Raw genomic sequence first — 9,704 nt, forward strand, 5'->3', positions numbered from 1 at the left:
CCCTCCCCAGTCCTTCCTTTCTCCTTTCATCTTTTCCTCTGTGAATCCATGCATGTGTATGTGTAAATTTTTAAAAGTTAATATAGACACACTTTATTAGGAAAACCAGAAAGTGAATATTGGCCTTCTTGAGTACCAGTCCATTTTCTTTGCACTATATTAGCAATTCCCAAATCATATCTTTTAGAATATTTGTTCTGCAGAAAAATAATTGTATTACATTTATTTTTTTTCAATTACAGTTGGCATTCTATATTAGTTTACATTAGTTTCCGGCATACAGCATAATGGTTAGACATCTATATAATTTATGAAGTATTCCCCTGATCATTCAAGTACCCACCTGGCACCAAACATAGTTGTTACAATATTACTGACTGTATTCCCTATGCTGTTTCTTTTTACATCCCAATGACTATTTTGTTACTGTCAATTTGTACTTATTAATCCCTTAATTGTACTACATTTAAAAATATATGTTTATGTTCAAACAGTTTGGTGGATATGGATTTAAAGCCTTTAATATGTTTATATGGATTGTGAAATTTAAAAGAGCATATTATTATATAAAATATCTGAAACATGTCCCAAGGATCTAAAACATGCCCCACATATTCCAGGATGTGCATTACACTTCAGAATTGAAAGTGATGGAAAAAGGTCTTATAATAAATAGGAGTTTCAATTTTCAATATCAAGAAATTCAAGTACTCATGCCCTCCAGTCAAGAGCAGAGAATTAAAAATTGGAATGTGGAAGAAAAGATGCATTTCATTTTTCAGAAGAGGACTTGTTTTTGTTATAAGTTAACACATTTAGAAAAAAATGTCTTCCTTTTCTAATAACTACACTAAAAAGCAGTCAGCTCTGATGCTAATGTTATGGTTGAGTTTTAAACAAGAAGTCATTTTCCTTTGGTGAAGTGGATTTCTTATTTGATTGAATGAATGAATGAATGAATGAAGTTTTAAAGCCTCAAAGCTGACTACAATGTCTTTCACCATGTATGTCCTTTTTTTTATCCTCACCTGAGGTTATTTTTCCATTGATTTTTAGAGAGAGTGAAAGAGAGAGGAAAAGACAGAGAGAAATATCAATTTGAGAGAAACACATTGTTTGGCTGCCTCCTGCATGTGGTCTGACCAGGGCCCGGGTGGGGGAGGAGCCTAGGTATGTGCCCTTGACCAGAGTCAAACCCAAGGCCCTTTGGTCCACAGGCCCACGCTCTGTCCATTGAGCCAAACTGGCTAGCGCCACCATGTATGTCTTCGTTAAATTTCACATTTTTATCATCAGGCAGGATTTGGTCATCTCAAACTATTCTCTGTGTATGCCCTTTCATTCTTTCTTATTTCTCCTAATATTCTTATCCCAAAAGAAGTTAAAATGAAAAATTGAAAGTGATGGAAAAAGGTCTTATAATAAGTAGGAGTTTATTTATTCTCCAATCCATGGGATCTATGATTAGAACATAAAAGACTAAGAAAAGCCCCTATCCATCAAGCAAAACAGAAGAAAACTGACCTATCACAGTAGCGGTGTACACAGAGATAGTCTGTGTCCTGTGCAGCCAACTCCAAGATCTGTGATCTCACTGTATTTGTTTCTAACAGCCAAGCCTTAAAGTATTGGAGCCAATAGTTGTGCACATGCCAGCTGCCAGTCAGCAGTTCTTTGCTCGAACCAGATTGTAAGTTCAGCACTTCAAGTGGAGAGTCTACGAACCAGTCAGCAGGAGAATTCTCTGCTGTTCACAGAGCATGTTGCTATGCCTTCTGGAACTAGGAGGGGGAGACTCAAATAAACCATGTGACCGTTACAAATTGAACTGCAAAGTGGTATTCATAGAGGTCACAGAATATCAATAACTCACCTTAAACTAGTAGTAATTTACTATCATTTCTACTCTGGCCCATTTTCTTCATGCTGCTTCATTAGTTCAAGGTCCATTTTTTCTTGTGTCATCATATAATCTAGTCTATCATTTCTTAATTAAAATGTGGCTGCACATTTTTTTTCTTGCAAGCCCCCATATATTTTAAAGGGCAATTTCCTTTTCTAAAAGATTCTAAGGAATGATGAAGGGAAACTGGAAAAACAATCAACTGTGTATTTTAGCTTTGTCAATGCCATACAACTTAACTCATTGTCTGGTATAAAGGCAGGCAAGGAGTAGGGAGGGAAAAAATAAATTTCCCTTGCTTACTAATTTCTTATTCCTATAGTAAAAGGATGCTTCTAGTTGGTACAGGCCTCTCCCTAGTTTGAGTAGTTCAGCAGCTGTTCAGAAGCCCATCTCACATCCATCAAAGCCCAGCTAGGTTCATTTAACCTAATACCTCTACTTTCTTGGTGTTTAAGGCCTGTGCTCATCTGAGATTCAGGACCTTGCTTGCCTCAGGCAGCAAATGTACCCTGTTGCTTAACAACAACAACAAAAATGCTTCTCAAACAGTCCCCTTTCTCGGGCTGAACTACTGGGAGCTAGGATTGATTTTCTTCCCTTGGAACTTGAGATGCTCTGCAGCCAAGCCAAAGCCTTTACAATGCTCTGGGAAGCTTCTGTGGGGCTCTACAGACTGTCAGCAGGCTTTCCATCTAGATATTGAATGGACCAAGTGAACCTTTTTCTCTAAACATCTTTGGTTGAAAGGACTTTTGTAAGTTGCCTTTGCACAAGTACAGATGGCTCACTAAGAGAATATCAACTCTGTTTTTTAAGGAATCTAATTTTACATTCTGTAATGTCTGAGAACAGACATTAGAGAAGTCATATGGTTGCATTTACTACCGTTTTCTTGAAAAGCTGTTACCTGGCAATGCTAGCGAAGTGGAGCGAAGCATGGATGACTGTGGAATTTGGAGAACTATATTTAGAATTTCCAGGACATCATTTGATGGCTCCCAAGCATCTCCTCTTGTACTAATTTCAAAACCCATGTGGAGAACTGTTGGTTCAATGTGCGTTTCTCTAAATGTGCTTAGTTCACACACCATGACCAGGGTCTTAACTTTGAGAGATGAACCATGTGATGATCCCCATCTATAAACTGTGGGGATATGTTTCTGGCTGAAAATGTAGCAAAGGTATCTCACAGATTCAAGGCCTTAATGGGTAGAATGTCCAAGGTGTGACATTGTTAGAGTACAAAAGAAGCCTCCTAGGGTGCTAGATAAATTCCACAATTACTTACCTGCTGAATTTTCCCCCCACTCTTGGATGATGACAAAGATGATGAAAATTATATGTTCCTTGCTGTGTTGAAAATCCTTTCATCAATGGTGTCCTTTTTTCTGCTCCTTTCTTTTGATTCATTCTCTCCATGAAGTCCTTACTCACTTCCATCTCAATGTGCCTTCCCTTGACATAGACTCTCATTTCACTCCAAGCGTCAGAGCCATTAGCCTTCAATTGTCCACTTATAACTGTTTTGTATAACTTAGCTTTCTTTCTTCTAGTGAATGTATTAATTCTTTGACATCAAGGGCTTTTCACTGTGTTTATAGTCCTTGAAGCCCTTGACATAATCCTAAGGTTCACACTTGGATTCCATTAAGCACATATTTATTGATTAATTGATTGCTATTCCTTCATGAAGTGTAGGGCACTGTTGCATGACACTAATGAAAAAGAAGCTGTGCCCTAGACTTACGGGGGATCCCTTTGTCGCTTATATACATGTCTGACTACTATGTTGTACACCTGAAACTAATATAATACTGAATGTCAAGTGCAATTGGAAAAAAATTAAAATGGAAAAAAAAAAACAGAAGAATCTGTGACCCTCTGATAGAAATGGGAGGCTAAATTTAGAAAAATGAGTGGAAGATGAAGAACTTGGCTCTCACCAGGTTTGTGCTTTGGGGCAGGTAGAAGTTAGATTTTCTCATTCAAACACTGTTATGATCAGTGATTTAATTTCTCAGGACTTTGTCCCATAAAAAGAATCAGACTTTTTTTTACTGCATCAAGTGTTAAAAAAAATCAGGCCTCAGATCTAATTAATAATTACATAAGAGCCAATTTCACAGCTCATTACTTCAAACAGGCCAATAGGAGGAATTTGAAAGGGGGCTTAAACAAACATGGGCGTTCATGTTTGTAGTCCTCATGGCGACCCATAGGTAAATGGAAGAAACGTGAAACATTTTTGTGTTTCCTCATCAACTGATAGTTTTTGGCTCCATTAGTCCAGACTGTGACACAAAAGAAAAAAGGATCAGGAGAAAATTTAAAGCCCAACCCCCTTGGTTTGCTTCACTAATAAGGCTACAAACTTTTAGTCAGTTTCCTCCTCCTCTCAACCCTCCCTTTCTCCTTTCATTTTGTTTAACTGAAGGCAATTCATCTGGTTTTAATTAATTTTTACTTGCAGCATTATCATTCTGAGCATAAAGGCAAAAAGTTTTTCTTTTTAATTACAAAGCTAACAGCATTAATTACCAGTACAGTAAATGCATTGGTGCCTGCAAGCTGAGTGGATTCCAAGGAGCTGAGGCAGCAATTGGTGAACTTCTCAACAGCTGCAAAAGGCTTAGTCACAAAGGAGAGACCTTTCAATGGCAAAAATCCGAAGGCTGTCTTCATGCTGATTGAGCCACTGTTTAATTGAAAGTGACAGAGCCTATGGACTAGGGGAAATGCTATTTTATTACAAGGAAACATTATTCATGGTGTCTCTCTGGACTTTTTGCTGGGTCTACTGTCAAATGGGAACCTAAAAATCAAACAAATTTTGAAATAAATGAAAATAACCACAATGGCATAACACTACAGTATGGATGAATATAATATCAAATGCCCTTTTTATACCACCCATTTACTTTTTTGCTACAAATTAAGAAACATTCTCATGATGTGCCAAAATGCCAAAACCCAATACCTAGTACATGGCTGGACAGCACTGGCCAACATTTGCATATTAAACTGCTAAAGACAAGCAAAAGTGTTCTTTCTATCCACAAGCTTGAAAGTGTCAATAAGTACAGCATAATAGAACTTTCCAAGGGTTTACCCTCTCGGAACTTACGGGCATTCTCATTTGCCAAACAAAATGTTAGAAAGAAATACCCCTACCACTCTGTAGATGGCTCATAGAACAAGTACGCCCCTATTTCTGCCCCAACATTTTCTTAACCTGCTGCCAAAGGATTATAAACAATCCTACACCTCTATCATTATCTGCATACAGTTCAATAATTTCCTCCCAGATGATCTCCTACGTTTCTAGACATTTCTACATGCTTATTAAAAACCTTCCTTCCTCTTATAACTCCATTTCCTTGTAATTCAGTAACCTCCTTTTTATCTCTCCATTATATTTTTTTAGTCAATAACTGATCATTGAAAACCTACCTGTACCATCTGTAAGATCTGAAATTATTTAGGGAAAAAGAGAATCAGGCCTAATAACTACTAAAGGCTTTATAGATCCCCTTATACCTTCTTCAGAAACTACTAGAGATATAAACTCTCTTCTCTTTTGAGTTTTGCCATCCTTTCATCCAATGCATAAAATTTCAAATAAATATAAAATAATACATTTTATTTCCATTTATAATTTTATTATTGAAAGAGTAAAAATTAATTTCCTTCTATAGATATAAAATGTTTCATAATGATTTTATGTAGAAGTAGAATTTGTGGCCTTATGTATGAACTTAACCACAAATTATGAAAGACTTTCTATGGAGAAAGTGTGTTGTCAGTTCCAAATGACTGAATTTTAAATGGAATTTTGGAATGTTTCCTTTGTATATTGGAAATTGCCTATAATTATTGGTATCTAGGAGTGCAATTCAGTGCTATCCAACTAGCAAATTTATCTCTAGCCTATCAAAATTTTATTATTTATTTTTTTAAATACAATGTGATTTATTTATAAATTAGAACAAATTAACAATGATCGCTTTCAGAAGTTGAAAAAGGACACCAACAGTACTAAATAAATAGGCTTTTAATTTTCTTCAAATTCGGAGTTTTAATTATACAAATATGAGTAGTCAATTAGGTAACCTAAAAATATTTACTTATTAAACTACATTAATACTTTCAATTTTCCTGGGAGGAGGGGAACGAGGATCAAGATGGTCTACATCGAAAACAGACAAGTGTTGGACAGCAGGAGTCAGTCCCCATGGAGATTATCTTTGGTAACAGATTTCTTCTGGGGAATAGTTGAGTTCGTGGTTTTGTTTTTCAAACCTCTGCTTCAGAAAGATATGAAAAAGGGAAGAGGCTACGGAAACTCATCTGATTCCAGATATGATGATGGAAGAGGGCCCCCAGGAAACCTTCCCAAAAGAATGGGTCGAATCAATCATCTGCGTGGCCCCAGTCCTCCTCCAATGCCTGGTGGATGAGGAAGGTAAATGTCTGCTCTAAGAAGCAGACAACTGGACATGCACATTCATAGCGGAAGGAAACCATCAAGCAGTGGAGGGCTGACCAGGCTGGACAAGTAAATGAATGTGTATGTCTAAACAAGAATTACTCTGTGTCCTCACAGACGAATGAGGTCGTGTTGGGAATTCCCTCACAGGGATCTGGCATGACTGACATGCAATTCTATAAATGCACATGTTTGTCTCATTATCTTTTTGTTTATTCAAAATTTTAAATAAGCAGGAATTTCCAGTTAATTTTAGCTCTTTGGTATTAACATTGATTTGAATTTAGATTTCATTTGTAAATACTCTGAGGATAAATTATAACTTCTAGATTTCCTTTGGTTTTTCTTAAATAAGTAAATGAATTGTGTAAAATCTGGAGAATGTGAAAGACAAATGTTTCTGTTCATTTTTTCTCTCAGTATTTTCATTTGGTAGAGAAAGACTATAACCGCCCCCCCCCCCCAAGAAAACATTTTTAAAAGGAGGTTTGGTGTCTTTTGATTGTGAAATTTCTATGAGGAAGCTTACAAACCATAATGGAAAAAAATTTAGAGAAAATTAAATGCTGGATTTATTCAATTTTTAATAAAACATGACAGTTATTTGGATTCGAATTTGTCAAATATTTTACTACTTGTTAAATCCCACTGAATGTCTAGAACCCTAGAGCAAGGTGATAGAGCTGATATTTCCCAAGCAGTACCTCAGGTTATCATTTGAAAGAGCCTGTAGGAAATACTAGATGAGATAGTGAATAGGCTACCTGCTTATCCTAAAGACCCTAGCTTCCTTCATGGATTAATGCTAATCTTCTTTGGAAAATCTGTGCTAGTTTTCTTATTGTACCCACATTTGCTTTACTTGACATGTTTTCTATATTGATAGCACATAAAATTGACCTCCCTTATTTTGGCAAATTATTTTCACATTTAAGAGGAACAAAGTAATTACAACTGATACCACAATAACATGGTGATGAAAATCACAATAACAGTAATAGCTATCATTTAATTGAGTACTTTCTGTATTAATAATTAATTTATTATCTTTATTTTACAAATAAAAAGGTGAGGCTCAGAGTGTTCAATGTTTTGACCAAAGTGACATGATTAGTAGTGAAATCTGAACTAAAACCTAAGTCTATCTAATTCAAGAGCCTGAGCTGTAAATATTCTAGGGGTGCTAGAGATGAAGTTGTAGATTTAAATGTGTCTCTTCCACACTTGATATACTTTAAGAATTGTTAATGGCCCAGCTGGCATGGCTCAGTGATTGAGGGTCAACCCATGAACCAGGAGGTCATGGTTCGATTCCCAGTCAGGGCACATACCCAGGTTTCAGGCTTGGGTATGCCAGAGGAAGCTCATCAACAGTTATCTCTCATCACTAATGTTTCTATCTCTCTCTTCCTCTCTCTGAAATCAATTTTTTAAAAAAATCTAAATCAAATGATTTTTAATGTATCACTTAGCCTTGGCAACATTGATTTCTCATCAATACTATCACAGAAGGCTCTATGAAAGGATGTTTTCTATAATACTATGCCGCCTCTTCAAGAGTTTAGATGAGTGTTGGAAAAACTAGAGCCTGCATACAATAAGGAGGATTTGAAAAAAAAAAACACATTAAATTTGTAGAAACAGGAATGATGTTCTCTTCCATTTGAAGGCAGGCTCTACTAATTCACACATCTCATATTTTTTCTCTATCGCCTGGCTTACATTACTTTTTTTCCAAGATTGTACTTTTTATGTGCAAATATATATCAATGTGTTTAGATAGCTATGTGATTAATATGAATTAGTAGAATGTTGAATGCTTTATCATTATTCTCATTTGAACCAATACCAGAATGACTGAATTTTGGTAAGACTTAAAATCACAGCTGTTGCCAGGCTAACCAAAATCATATGATTGAAAGTTATAATCTTTTAAAATGTGAACCAACTATCATTTCTATTGTTTATAAGTGAGGTGTCATCCATAAATTTCATAAAAAGAATTACAGAGAAGAGAGAAGAAAAGAGGAAAGAAGGGGCAAGATAATAATAAGAGATATAAGAAAGATAGGAAAGATGAAGCAAAAATAGAGAAGAACAGAAGGGATACTTCTATTTTAAGAGGAAAATAGTTTGGAAATAAATAAATAAATAAATAAATAAATAAATAAATAAAATCAGCTAAGCAGGGTAAACTTGGACTTTGAATGCATGTTATACTACGACACCTAACAAATATTTATTAACCATTTGCTATGTGGCTGGTGTATAGAATCAGGTAAAAGAAGTGAGTTTTAACCCATAAATATTATATAAATACATATTCTGACTAATGCTATGATGAAAACATGCATGGGAGATATTCTTTAGATTGGGTGGTTAGGTAAGATGACTGGTTAAATTGAAACCAGAAAGATGAGAAGGGTCAACCTATGTGAAGAGAAGTTCAAGAGATGCTTTATAGATATAACTGACAAGCATGGCATAGATTATACTGGGAAATGTTCACAGTATAGCAGTCATTTCATGACTCCTAAGCAAGTGACTCTGTGATTATTTAGATACCTCACTATGAAGGGGTGGGTGTAGAGGAACTTGAAGCAGAATGGCAAACCCAAGCAAGGTTCACTCTCCAGAAGAACCCCTTAAATTCCCTGATGCTAATAAAATAATTAGGATAAAACACTAATGCATATTTCGGGAGGGGGTATATAAATTTGTTACAGAGTGGAGGGAGAAGAAAGTAAGAACTACAAAATACTATTCAGTGCTGGTATGTGGGGCATAAAGTAAAAGGGAAACTTGAGGGGCCTGGTTTCTCAGATTCTTCTTCAGGAGAGGTTAAAAGAGCTACTCTTCCTATAATCTACACTAATAAATGATAAAAATGGTAATTGGCGTACGATGCTACCCTTTTCATTGGCTAATCAGGGCTATATGCAAATTAACTGCCAACTCAGATGACAGTTAACTGACAACAGAGATGGCGGTTAATTTGCTTATGTAGGCCCAATGCAGGGAGGCAAAAGGGAAAGCTGGAAGAAGCCCGCTGCCACTGACAGTGATCGGAAACCCAGGGGGGAGCTAAGAGCTGGGGGGCAGAGCAAAGGCGGTCCCTGATGATCAGAGAATCAGGTGCCTTTGCTGCCCTGGCCAGTGATAGCAGGAAGTAGGAGTGGAGCCAGCGATGGGAGCTGGGCACGGTCGAAGCTGGCAGTCCCGGGAGCTAGGGGTCCCTTGCCTGGGCCTAAAGCGGAGCCCACGATCGCGGGGCCGCTGCAGCTGTGGGTCCCCGCTGCCCGGGGCATGGAG

General features: G+C 36.7%; 1 protein-coding gene and 1 pseudogene across 2 annotated transcripts in view; both read left to right on the forward strand.

The window, feature by feature from the left end:
* LSAMP (limbic system-associated membrane protein) overlaps positions 1 to 9,704 on the forward strand; it is a 640,116-nt gene that overhangs the window by 199,717 nt on the left and 430,695 nt on the right. The window lies entirely within an intron of this gene.
* Positions 6,071 to 6,593, forward strand: LOC102775384 (annotated as a pseudogene).

This window comes from Myotis davidii, unplaced genomic scaffold (assembly GCF_000327345.1).
Source record: "Myotis davidii unplaced genomic scaffold, ASM32734v1 scaffold201, whole genome shotgun sequence".
NCBI classification, from domain to species: domain Eukaryota; kingdom Metazoa; phylum Chordata; class Mammalia; order Chiroptera; family Vespertilionidae; genus Myotis; species Myotis davidii.